Below are 13,947 nucleotides of genomic sequence, written 5' to 3'. Positions count from 1 at the left end.
CTGAAATCAACAAAGCTACCAAAGAAAACAAAGAAGATCCCATTACTATTGACTCTGAGTAAAAAAACATCCCTTTGTTAAATTTAAGATTAAAAGTTCTTGAAAAAAAATATCATTCTTACTCTTCATATAATCTTGTAATTATCAAAGTGTTTATAAGTCATCTGTTCTCCTGTGTATTATCAGAAAATTTTATTTTCCTAACTTCATAAATATCCTTATTATAGCGATCTTATTTTTCATTAATTTTTCTAACATAGGTACATCTTTCATAGTTAATAAGTTTTTATGCTACTAAATTTATCGTAACTTCACAAATATTCCTATATAATAAATAGCAATCTTATTTTTCATTAAGTTTTCTAACATAGGTACATCTTCCATAGTTAATAAGTTTTTATGCTACTAAATTTATCGTAACTTCACAAATATTCCTATATAATAAATAGCAATCTTATTTTTCATTAAGTTTTCTAACATAGGTACATCTTCCATAGTCAATAAGTTTTTATGCTATTAAAGTTATCGTAACTTCACAAATATTCCTATATAATAAATAGCAATCTTATTTTTCATTAAGTTTTCTAACATAGGTACATCTTCCATAGTTAATAAGTTTTTATGCTATTAAAGTTATCGTAAGCTCTTAAACATTGCTAAATTGTTAAATTTTACGCACTGACGTGAATTATATGTATGACTGATTTTTTTTTGATTTACCAACTATAAAAGAATTGATGACAAGCTATTTAAGACAAAGTTTATACCATATGTATAACATGGGATGGAGTGGTAGCACAATACAGAAAATATACCAGAAAGAACACGAACTGGCAAATAAAATGTGGCATATATTTAAATCATAGGATTCAGAAAGATAAAGAACCTTGAGAACTAATAGTTTTGAAAAGAGGATAGGCATCAAAGAAGATGTAAGAGAAGAAGTATAGTCAAGAGTATAAATGAAGAAACCACTGGAAATCAATCACGTTGTTCTTGAAGAAAAAAATCAAAAATTACAATACCAAAATTAACCCGTGAATAAAAATGACAAGCCGTAAAATTTATTTCATCAATTTTCATAAATTCTTAAGATGTTTATGCTGATAGATTAAATAAAAATTGAATGATAATCCTGACTATATTACCAATATGCAAACGATTAAATATATATCTTGACTCGATTTTAAATTTCGCTTTGGTATTTGGTTGATAAGCTAACATAAAAAATGAAAAAAGGCGATTTATATTATGATATCGTGCGTCATAACATGGGATGATGTGATCACAAAATTGTTATATAATGCATGTTAAGGATATTCAAACGCTAATGGATGCGGGGGCAGCGCACGAACAATAAGGTTGTGAATCAGTTTAATTAAATGACTTTAAAAGAGAAGATCTTTTTATAGGTTCTGAATAGGGCGTGATTGATTGAAAGAAATTTATGGGTTTGAATCACTAATATTAAGAAAGAAATAAGCTTGAAAAGGGCAAAGAATATTGAGATAAAATAACACTTGACTCAATAAGATTTGAAAGGGTGAAAAGTTTGGGATAGTAAAGATTATTAGGTTGTATAAATTGAATAAATAAGTCTTGAAAGGGTGTGAATGGTAAAGACAGAAGAACATAAAAATATTCTTTTTGGATCAACTTGCCGTGCTTTACACACAAAAACTCACCTTTCAACTGCGAAAATACGATTTCTTGCAAATTAATAGACAAGGATTACTACCATAGTACACATAGTGCTTCGATAACTAGAACTAACTCGTGACTGATAATGTGCAATCTGTTTGTGTTGGATAATTGGAATGGAAGTCTAAAAGGCAGAATATTTGCATTAATGGTCTATGAAAATAATTTATTGAAAAAAGTATAATAAGACAGAGGGAAATACTTTAATCAATAAATCTTGAAAAAGGATGTGTTTTAATGGTATAAGATTCAGGAGGAGCTTGATTTGGAAATATTTTAAGGCGAATATGATTACAGAAGGAATGTTAATGAGAGAGAAGTACAATAATATTGAGGAAGATATATTTGAATTGATGATACTTGAAAGAAGAAAGGTTTTTTGTGTATAAAAGCGAAGAATTATATTATATTTTTGAAATAACTTGAATTAATATAATTGAAAAAAATGATGTTTAGAGAAAGATTGTCAAAAAATAAGGATACAATAATTATTTATCGAATTTTTTCTATAGATAGATATATCTAAAGATTCGCAAGCTAAAGGTAGAATAGATAAACCATTTATGCTTTTAAAATTCTGCCCTTCTGTTCCTCCACATGTGAAAACAGTTTATATAATTAAAAACGATCCCGCCGGGACTCGAACCCGGAATCTTAAACTTCGTAGGCTTACGCTGTAACCATTGAGCCACGAGACCTAATTAATTCTGTAATATTAAATATAATTTTCAATAATACTCCAATCCTTCAATCATTTTAAAAAGTCACAGGTAACTAAAAAAGAGACAATCTAGTAATTCAATGAAGCTGTTTATGTGTCTAACAAGAAATAAAAATTTATCTTATTTGGCTTATCATTCCAGAATTATGTTTCTTGGATTATTGTGGGGCTGTAAATAATTCCATTTGTAAAATGAAAAAATATTGGTATGATATTCTATTAATGCATATTCGTTTATTTCATGTATTTTTGATACCCGAATATCATTATACTATTCCAGAACCAATTATATTCATCGAGTAGAGTTGAATGGATGTGATACATTTTAAAGAGATTTATGGTTCAAAATAATTGTTTTTTTTTCAGCAAGATAGTCCAAATTATATCTAGAAAGGTGATCTGCCTAGTTTTTTTTATGTTTTATGATAATATCTAAGTCGTGATATGCAAAATAATTTATGATAAATTCGATATCAATTATAAATATGCATTGACTGGATTTTGAAAATCATAATGTTGCCTATAGCTTTATTGAAATACTGTAGCAAAATAGAGTAATACAAGTTAATCAACGTTCTTAGACACTACAGATTAAATATTTTCTATTCATGATCACTTTATAATTTGTAAGACTTATCAATTTTTATAACGTTATTCATTTTATCATTGGTAGACATAATTTCTTTTAATTTGTGTTTTTAATATTTTCACATGTGAGGCCATCTAAAATTCTTATTTATTTATGGGTTAATTTTCTTTTTATCGATTTTATCTATTTAGACGTGTTCAGCGTGTTAGGAATATTGCACAACTCCTTGATGCATCTTTTGACACCTTCCTCCGATATATCTTCATCAACTGCTCTTCTTCTTTCAAATGAGATGAGTTCAAGTGTCTTGCGGAGTTTGAGAGCTTGCATGTATGCTTCTACTTCGTCCGATATTTTTAACTACTTAACATATTTTTTATGATATTTTGTGACTGAGGCCATCTAAAAAACTTTTTATAAATGAAGACAGTAAAAATATAGTTTTAATGCCATTTATCAGATTTTAATTTAATATTTATCGAAAATTATACATGAGGCAATAATATATATTTTTCAAATAGAAGGTATTATTTTTTTTATATGTTCGCATAGATATAATATTTTGTTAAATTCAGTAAGTCTTAATAATTTATGAGTTTATCTCGGTATTATGCCATCCTAGATGAACAAAACGACCAGAAATCATTACTTTCCAACATAAAATAGTAGTACTATTGATAATAAATCTCCAAAACCCCATTTAATTTTACTTTATTTACCATAAAAACCATAACGAGAATTTGTTTTATTTATAAAAAAACGATATGCTCAACTAAAAAATATTTAAAATAAGATGCTATTGCTCTTGTATTATAGTGCAAAAATAATTTTACTTATGCCATTAGTTTTGAATCGATGCATTAAGAATATAAAAATCGAGAAACCATGTACAAAAATATTTATAAAATACCGTCAAGGTTTTAAATGTTACGAAAAATATCACTAAAAACGATTAAAATATGAGCCTAAACTATAAAAAAGGCTGTGTTGATTGATTTATACCATCATGTATTAATAATAAATTTTAAAAACTTAGGTCTATATCACTTCTATATCAAAAATCCTTTATAAAAATTCTTAAAATATATATTTTTTTTTAAATACCTTATTCTATCAAGCAATCATAACCCTATATTGGTCTCTTTATCAAAATTCGACCTTGCCACAAAAAAAAACATAGAATATTAATATTTTGAGTTTTTTATCTTTGTAGAAAAATATTGAGTAATCAAATCAGAAAATGCTTATTTTTTTGATCGATGGTATAAATAAGTTCTTTTTTTAGCATTTGTCAACAAGTCTATAATAAAGAAAAATTTTTTGTATAGAGAAATCACAAAATTTGCATAAAATCATATATTAGCTAAAAATCAAACTAACTTATTAATAAATTTTCCTATATTCATAAATTAATATAAAAATCAAGACTAGAAAAAAACGAAACAAACTTTTTTTCAGATTTAAAATTTATATAAATTTTAGATAATTTTAATACAACAAAAAAGAAAAATAATGATCATGTATGAACCTACAAGCTGAATTATTTTACTAAATAAAAAATCAATCAGTATAAATTCAATAAGAAACCAACGTAATAATAAGGAAAAAAACTATATTGATTTTTGTGGAACGTATGAACAATAATTTATCGGCTTAACCATACATAACACATTAATTATAATTTTTTATGTTCCATTAAGCGCTTCTATTAAAAATTCAAATTGTTTGTATCTTATAATGTCTAACAACAAGTGAAGAATTGTATTTTTGTTAGACTGAAATACATGTCATCTTTCGGGACACAATTTTTTATGAATGGATAGAGCAGATAAAGTTTACTAATTAATTCATGTTCGTTTGTTATAACCATTGTGATAAATTTTATTAAAAACATAGAGTCAACATAAGATTTACTTTTTCCCCTATAAGTATAAGTGTTTATAACTGATGATCTAAAATTCATTCTTGAATTACTTTGCCGACACACCTATGATACATTTAAGAATTATACTTTATGTTCAAAAATGCGAATCCCCATAACATTCATACACTAAAATTCTGTTTTATCTGAATTCGTATTAAGCTGTTTTTTGCATTTTATTGGTTACTGATTGTAAAACAACCATTTGATTTTGTGTTTAAACATGCTTGTATTCAAAGTAAATACATGTTTGTACTTTATAAAATAGAATATTTTTTCACAAAGAATCATAAGGTCTACAAATAATTTATGCCCGTTTCGGTTCAAAATCATTAATATATTTACACACAGTATCATAAAAGATAACTATAAGAACTCGAAGTAACTAACCTTATTGAGGCATATATACAAATATTGGGATTTAGAAAAATGCTTGAATTAATAGGTCTCGAAAGGAGAAGAAGTATTGAAAATGGCCGAAAGTTTTAATACGCTGTGCGCACGAGAGATCAAGCAAGTTGTACTTGAGAACAAAAACTAATATTTTAACACACAATTTAGCTCAGAAATAAATAAATCATACGTAAAGATTTTTCCTTTGTTGTATTTTAAAGGTATCGAAAAAAAATTAATTGTCAATGTTATAACAATATTATTTCTAAAGATATCATCAGTTTAATTTTAATGAGAACAAGGGGAAAAAGAAGATATTTATATGCATCCAAATATCAATTCTAAAGATATCATCAGTTTAATTTTAATAAAGAACAAGGGGAAAAAGAAAATGTTTATATACATCCAAATATCAATTCTAAAGATTTTAAAAAGAAAACAACAAAAACATTTCTATGCAATTTAGATACTATTTCTAAGAAATCTTTGTATCATTTAAAAACATAGCTTTGTTATTTAACTTCTTACTTTTTAGATATCGATACATAAAATCAAATAATACAAATTTGTGATATAATTTCATTTTAATGAGATGAATTTACAAATAAAAGCTATTCAACATCTTCGTCGTCACTTTTCTCAAGCAACACCTTTAAAAAATCGAATCTTCCATCACAAGAAATCGCCTTTTCAAACAAAAATCTTTCAATACGAGCACCGTGAAATTCGCTTTGTTCCAATATCTTATAAACTAAATCTTGAATAAAAAGTTCAATCGCTCTTGAAAGAACTACTGGCGCTGTTATACTGACTTTTCCTATATCTTCATCACTTTGCATTATTCTTTTTATTCGGGCTATTGGAAACTTTGATTTCTTCTTTTTTGGATCAATCACTTCATTTTTATCGGTGTTAAATCTTTTATATCCTGGTTTTGTTTTTTCTTCGTTTTCTTCGTCTACTGCAACTTTTGATACTCTTTTAGATTGACGTCTTGGTTTCTTTCGTGTTACATCTATTTTATCTTCCTCTACTTCTATTTCTGTATCCATTTCATCTTTTTCGGTTGTTGGAATGCTAGGATTTGTGAGATCAGCCATTTCTTCCTTCAATCTTTTGAATTTGTTTATAAAGGGCTTTTTTGGGAAATTGATCGCTGGGTTGAAAATTCGTAATAAAATAATTACAATCAAAATTGTGTGTAAATCAGCTCATATTTTATTGAATGAAACTCTACATTTATAGTTAATATAAAAAAATTGTGAATATTTCTGTTGTTTGATAGATTATTTTTTTGAAATTAAATAAAAAGGTAAAACTATTTCTTATATTAACATATATAAACTATGCTAATTTTTGCTGATGTTTTATGATAATACTTTTTGAAATTTAAGTAAGCAGAATTATTTCTTGTATTAACAAATAAAAAATTCTTACTTTTTTGTAATTCAAATAGATTACAGTTCTGTAATAAAATAAAAATTACTGGTCAAACATTTTTGATCGGGTATGTTAATGGAATTATATTTATTTTTTTAATTTTAATAAGAAATACAAGGATGCGGTTCATCGTCTACAAAATTTACTATAATTATCACATAAAAATGCATACTTTTATTCTTCCTGAAACATTTCATAAATTTAAATTATTTCTAAAAAATTTTCGAATGCTTGTTCTGCCCTTTTACGAAAAAATAAAAATTCATATATTTTTTGAAAGATGGATTATCACAGCTGTAAAATATTCAGCTTTTGTTTTATATTGATGATTTACATTGGCATCGCAAATTATATATAAGATTTACAGATTTTTTTTTCAAATATGTATCGTATAAATAATAAATTATAATATGATACATTATCTATTGTATTCGCAAAGAAACAAAGGAATTCATTGAACTGTATTTTATTTGGTACGTTAAGCATTTTGTTATTTGTATAAAAGACAGAAAGGAAAATTAAAGTGCATATAAATCTGTTTCAATATGATTATTTATTGTTTTAAATTTTTATCAGTTGCATACTAAAAACTTAGTAATGGTCAATTAATTACAAAAATAATCAATATTATGTGTACGGTTCTTGTTATATAAATTATTTATTGATTACATGAATACATATTCTTTATAATAAACCTGTATTATGACCTTAAAATTTGTATAAAAAATATATTTAAGGATATAAGATCCATATACTGTTGTATGAATCTTTGAATTTTTTTAATACTTTAATATGTACCTTAATGCATTAAATATGCGATTTAGAAAATCCCAACTATGTAAAGGTTTATTTGAATTTATCCATATATTTTCGATTCTACGCAATATATTAACCATTAAATTTATATGTAGCTCTAAATCAGAAATGGTATTTCTTTAATAAGCTGGATTGCTTATTTATTCTGAAAAATCCCTTTAATTTTAAAATTGGTGGTTAAATTACGTTTATTGTAGAAAATAAGAGGTTTTTTCGATAAATAATTAAATTATATAATAATTATTATATGGTGTCTAAACTTCAAAAAAATAGAAATAAAAAATATTTAATCAAAGGATTATAAATTTAAAATGCAAGTATTTTATAATTATTTTACTGCTTTATGCAACTTTATTGAGCCTATAAAAAGTAAAGTATGCTTAAATGAGATTAATAGAGAAATTTATGCATCCAACAATATTAGGTATTATTTCAACTAAAATACATCAATGTGTTTTAATTTTAAATTTTTGATATTTTATCTTTTTAAAAATTATTTTTAAAATTAAAAAATAGTATAAACCTATCTTAAACCCATAGTCTTATAGCTTTAAAGTACACATCCATTATATTCCAACAAATTTCTATAATTTTATATTGATTATACCGAATTTATTCTGGATTATATAATAAAAGGCTCAAAAAAGATACTCGTTTTTATTATAAATAAATTAGACACTTAAAAAAATAATAAATGCAACATAATTATAGTTTAGGATAAATATATAAAACTAAAATGTTTAAACAAGTACAAAATAAAATGTAAAGAAAACTTCAGAAACTATTTCTTTTATAATTCCAGTATCTTGAATTAAGATGTATCTGTTCCTTTGGGCACATTTTTCATAGAGCCCTTATATTGTGAATTCTATTTTTTTTGATAAATAAATAAATAAAAAATGTATTAATTTTTTTTTGTTAGAAATACTTTCATAATATTATAATAATAATTAAAACATACTTGACGCGATGTCTCTTATTCGGTTTATTGCGCAAAAGCATTTTAGAATAAGTAAAAATATTTGTTATGGTTATTTTTCTATTAATATGTTTGTTTTTATGGTATAAATAAATTGAAAAAAATTTCTATCGCATGTTATAACTATCAATTTTATCTAATTAATGAGGTTAGATGTTCTTTAAATATTTTTTTTGAAAAAAATCCAAGTAAAATGCACAAAGATGAAATTCAAGTTTATACTTCGCGCAATATGACCGTAAAACCTAATAAATTAATGATAAATATTGAGAAGAAACAGCCTTCTAATATTCCAGCTTCTTACTCTTCCTTAAAAAATGTGGGTTATAATGATTTCTTATTCATGTATTAAGAATGCGTTAGAATAAAATATATCTGACGTATGAACTTTATTTATTAGATCTCTTGTTAATGGATGTGTGTTGAAGAAAAATTTTTGATGGAATTATAGAGCAGAAACGAAAATTTATTATATTCAAACAAATACCCCTTACACTTCTTTTATTCAAAGACTTAATTTTTTTGTGTCTTAAAATTTTTTTTTCGTTTTTGCTGGTTCTATTATATTTATATTTTATTTATGTAACAACATACGCGTTTTACTTTTATATTTGTTCAGTAAAGCCTTTGGTCGCTTAATAGACCATATGTGCCCAATAATAAATTCAATTATTTCTAATAAGACTACACTGATTTATTTTATCCTTTTAAAATACGAGATTCAAGTGTTTTTTGAATATATTGTTTAAATATGAATATGGTTGGTTAAAAATACCGAAATCCAATAAATATGTTTTATCATATTTTCTCACCACACCAATCAATTTTACAAAACATGGAGTCAATATTATTCGTCATAGTGCTTTAGGTTGACATATTTTGACAATTGTTAACTTTTTTTTGGATTTTTATTTGCAAAATAATCTAGCATATTTATACTCGTTTTCTTTATTTCCATTGATGTGAACGCTTTTTTTGATCTAAACAAAACCAAAACATTGATCATTCTATATTTTATTCTAGTATTTATTTTATTTTTCCTAGTTCGTTTTATATGATTTCTTCGCTGTACATTTCCAGAATTTCTCCTATCTTTTGTAGTTAAATTTAAATTTAAGTTGAAAGGAAAAAAGGAATTTATTTGAACTCTCATCATATATATTTTGATACGTTACCTAGTATTTTTTTAATCATCTTCTAGGTGATGACTGATCCTTTTTAAACTGAATATTTTAAAAAAATAATAAGTGAAATAAAAGGTGATTAAAAACAGATATAAAATTATTCCATGATCGATCAGATACTTTCGTGTACGATAAGAAGAAAAACTTGATCTCGTATATAGAAATAGGAAATATGAGTGTTGATAATATAACGAATGTTGGAAATAAGAAGAAAAACTTGATCTCGTATATAGAAATAGGAAACACGAGTATTAATAATATAAAGAATGTTGGAAATAAGAAGAAAAACTTGATCTCGTATATAGAAATAAGGAATCACGAGTATTGATAATATAACGGATGTTGAAACTAAGAAAATAAGATCCGTTGTCAAATAAATACACTCTTATGAACAAAATTTGAACCCGAATTTCGCCATACTTCATAACTTGGGATGGGTTTCTTACAAAATACCATAAGTCATATATGCTGGAGTTTGAAATACCAACTGAAGCGGAAGCATATTTAGAAACAATAGGATTGGGGAATACACTTGAACTAATAAATATTGAGAGAAGTATTATTTCGAGTAATATTTTAAAGATGATGAGGTAGAAAGAATTATCAGCCAAATCTCTTCCATAGAAAAATTGATAGTTTTGCTTTAACGACTATAAAAACCTAAAAATCAAATTAACGCATAAATACAGCCAATAATAAAATTTGATCATCATAACAAATATTTGCACCAAGTTCATTATAACAGTCTCTTTTAAATCTCAAATTTTCAAAAAACTATAATACTAGATTTTCAGATGATCATCAAACTTATATTTATCTTATAATTTTTACATTAGCAATTTATAATATGATGTACTTTTTTTATTTTCATGTGTACAATATTCATATTTCTAAAAATCATCACATTACTAATATCTTTGGAAATATATCATGATATATGTTTATGAATAATATTTCAAAGTATTGATAAACTAAATTCTACGATTAAAAGACACTTGAACTAGTAACCAATAAGAGAAGAACTAATATTTATGAAGATCTAGCAGACGAAGAAATAGTCAAAAAAATTGGTTAAGTGTGTTACAAGCATTGTATCAAATAATATATTTAAAAAAATAAAAAATTAAAATTAAATCTGAAATAAAATTCTGCAGTGTAAAGAAAAATATTGTGTCTAATGACATGCTATGAAGTTAATTTATGTTTTTGAGTAGATGATTTCTTTTTTACCTTGAGAATTTAAATTCAATAGTCATGGTGAACTTATTTAGGTAATAGATTGTTTGATATATTATTTTTTAAGCTCTAAGAATACCATATTTATTAAAAAACATAATAATTAATTATTTTTCTATATCCATAATCTTATTTACAAAAAATTTTTAAAAATGAAACAGAATTTATCTTCATTAGTTCTTTACATTAAGAATCGATTTAAAAGATCTTTCTTTATAGAAAAGTGTATCTAATTTATGATTTTTTTCTGCCAATTATCCTATTTATAAATATTTTCGAGTAACAGAATATCCAAATTGGAAAATTATGTGTTTTTAATAAAATATGAATTTTTTCTTACGAGAGGAAATATGTATCATCAATATAAAACACCGAAAAATTACAAACTTTAAAGAATTTCTTATAATTTTAAGTAAAATTGCTTTAAACCGGCTAAATTCACTAGAATATTTTACATTAGTGTATTATATTCAGTTTAATACCAAATGGAACGAATAGTCAAAAATAAATAGCTAAATTGTGATACAAAAAAGGCTGATTTTGGCGGCTAATTATAAATAAAATCACAAAGTTAGACCTTTATTATTGCTGTATACTGATTTTACGAAAAAATAAGCCTCTTATGTTTCTTTTGTGCTCATTATGGTGATATTAAATATATTTGTAATATTAACTAAACAAAAAAAATTGTTGTAATAAGGCAATAAAAATAACTTATAAGTGTATTAATAATAGATTTGTGTATCAAGGGCTCAAAAATTTATTATAAACTTAGTTAACTGTTTACAAAATTATCCGAGAAAAACTCACACATAAATTATTAAGACTATTTAAAACTAGATTTCTATAAATAACTGATTTTTTTAACAATATATAATCTATAAATTGAATCAAAAATTTTTATTATATTATTCTTTTATTACAAATTTAAAATAAAACATGGTCATTTGTCAATATTTTTTTTGCTACATTAATCTTCAAAAAAATCAAAATTGTATTTTAAACATATAAAATATACTTTACGTATAAAAAAATTGAACTTACTTCCTAATTTTCTTATAGCTTTTTTATTTGTTATTTTATCAGTCTTTATAGTTATTCATATTATTCGAATAATTTTTATAGTTTTTCAGTTTAATCATATTTTTTAGATGAAAAATTTAATACAATCCTCTTATTTTCAGGTATAAAAATCCCATAAAAAAATGCTTATCAAAGGAATTAGCCACTGAACGAAAAACGAAAAAAATTTTGCACAATTGTTTCGATAAAATAAAACCTATTTATTTTTTTATAGTCTAGTCAGAATAAAAAACCTTTTTTTCGTTCTATTTTTATGTATATGTGTAAATACGTTATGATATTATATTTTGATTATGATTTCAAATGTATATAGATAAAAAAAATCATAAATAATGTGTTTTTTTGCCAGAATATGATAAAAGCAACGTTCTATATAATAATTTTTATAGAAATATACTACTATATATAAAAACGTGTACAGAAATATATGTGTTTTCTTATTTGTAAATCGCATATTAATTTCTAAAAGAACAGAGATTTTAGCGCTCATTAACTACATTAATATACTTAAATACACACCAAAATATCAAATTTTAGTACGTATTGATTTTTAGGAATAAGTATACATCATGTCATAAGGCTTTCAAACAAGTGATAAAATAGAAAACAAGATTTTTTTTAATGTAAATTAAAGAAAAGAGATCAAATATATTTTAAATCAAAAAGAATTGATTAAATAATAATATACCAGGTAACTATACAATTTAAAATTACACTCAAACAGTGAATTAATCATATTTTTGGAAAAAGCATAATTATATTAGATGCTATTTAATTTTTCACTATCATTTATTTTTTTAGAAAAATTAATAAGAAGAAAATAGTAAAAATCGAATTATTATTATGTGTATATTCAATAAATTATGCGAAAAAAATAATATTGTTTCAAAAATATTATGATTTACAAAAATGTATTTTAATAACGATAGAAAGCGTAAATATATTGTATATAAACGTTAGATATGATCATTTGCATGATTTTTTTATTTTTTCTAAAATATACTTTGTGTCAAAATTATATTTTCTAACAAAATACATATATTCTAATATTGATGACTTTAAAAAGTGCGGAAATTTTGCATAGTTGCTGTATTTTACTAGCATAGCTTTTAGTGTGTTTAAATAACATAAGACCGACATGGGTATTTTTTAAAGGCTATTAAGAACATTTAAAGGTGTATTTTTCAATAATTATGTGATAAAGTCATGGGAATTAGAAATAAGGGCATAATATGTATAGCCAATAGGATATAATCATTTTAAAAATTTTGTTCTTAGAAATATGTTTCACATAAATCTCAAAATACTGCTATAAGTCTGTTTAATATATGTGTTTGTTATTAAAATCCGATATACAGTTTTAAAAAAATTGAATATTGCTTATAAATAGGAAGTATAATCTATTTAGAGGGTTTTTAATGTATTTAGAGGGTGTTAGATAATTTTATATTAACTGTTGTGGGACTTATAGGTTGATACAATAAATATTAAACTACAATACATTAAAAAATTTAGGAAAGATTATTCAATTACATAAATTATATTTGCAGTTCTAATTTTCGTGTATGTGAAGTTTAAAGGGGATTGTAAAAAAACGAAAAAAAGGAAATACATACAAATCTTTCATACGGCAATTAAAAAAACTTATTATTATGTTATTGATCAAATTTATTTAAAAATTTTCTCTAAAAGAATTATTAATGTTTTAGAGAATATTACTTTCAATAGTGGTTAAATTTCTTCTTTGAAAATTCCATCTACTGTGATGCGGACAGCTCATTAGAAATATTTCACAACCATAAGATGGTATTTTGACACCTTCTCTTGATCTATGTTCGACAACTGCTCTTATTCTGTCAAATAATTTAAGTTCAAGTTTCTTTA

General features: G+C 24.1%; 1 non-coding gene across 1 annotated transcript; it reads right to left on the bottom strand.

Moving 5' to 3' along the window:
• Window positions 1-2,326: 2,326 nt before the first annotated feature.
• TRNAR-ACG (transfer RNA arginine (anticodon ACG)) lies at window positions 2,327-2,399 on the bottom strand. The gene has a single exon. It is a non-coding gene; the product is annotated as a tRNA-Arg (tRNA).
• Between the last annotated feature and the right edge of the window lie 11,548 nt (window positions 2,400-13,947).

Source organism: Rhyacophila brunnea, unplaced genomic scaffold (genome assembly GCF_057557595.1).
Source record: "Rhyacophila brunnea isolate RB1 unplaced genomic scaffold, BYU_Rbru_1.0 scaffold_106, whole genome shotgun sequence".
NCBI classification, from domain to species: domain Eukaryota; kingdom Metazoa; phylum Arthropoda; class Insecta; order Trichoptera; family Rhyacophilidae; genus Rhyacophila; species Rhyacophila brunnea.
This window is presented reverse-complemented; position numbering and strand designations above follow the sequence as displayed.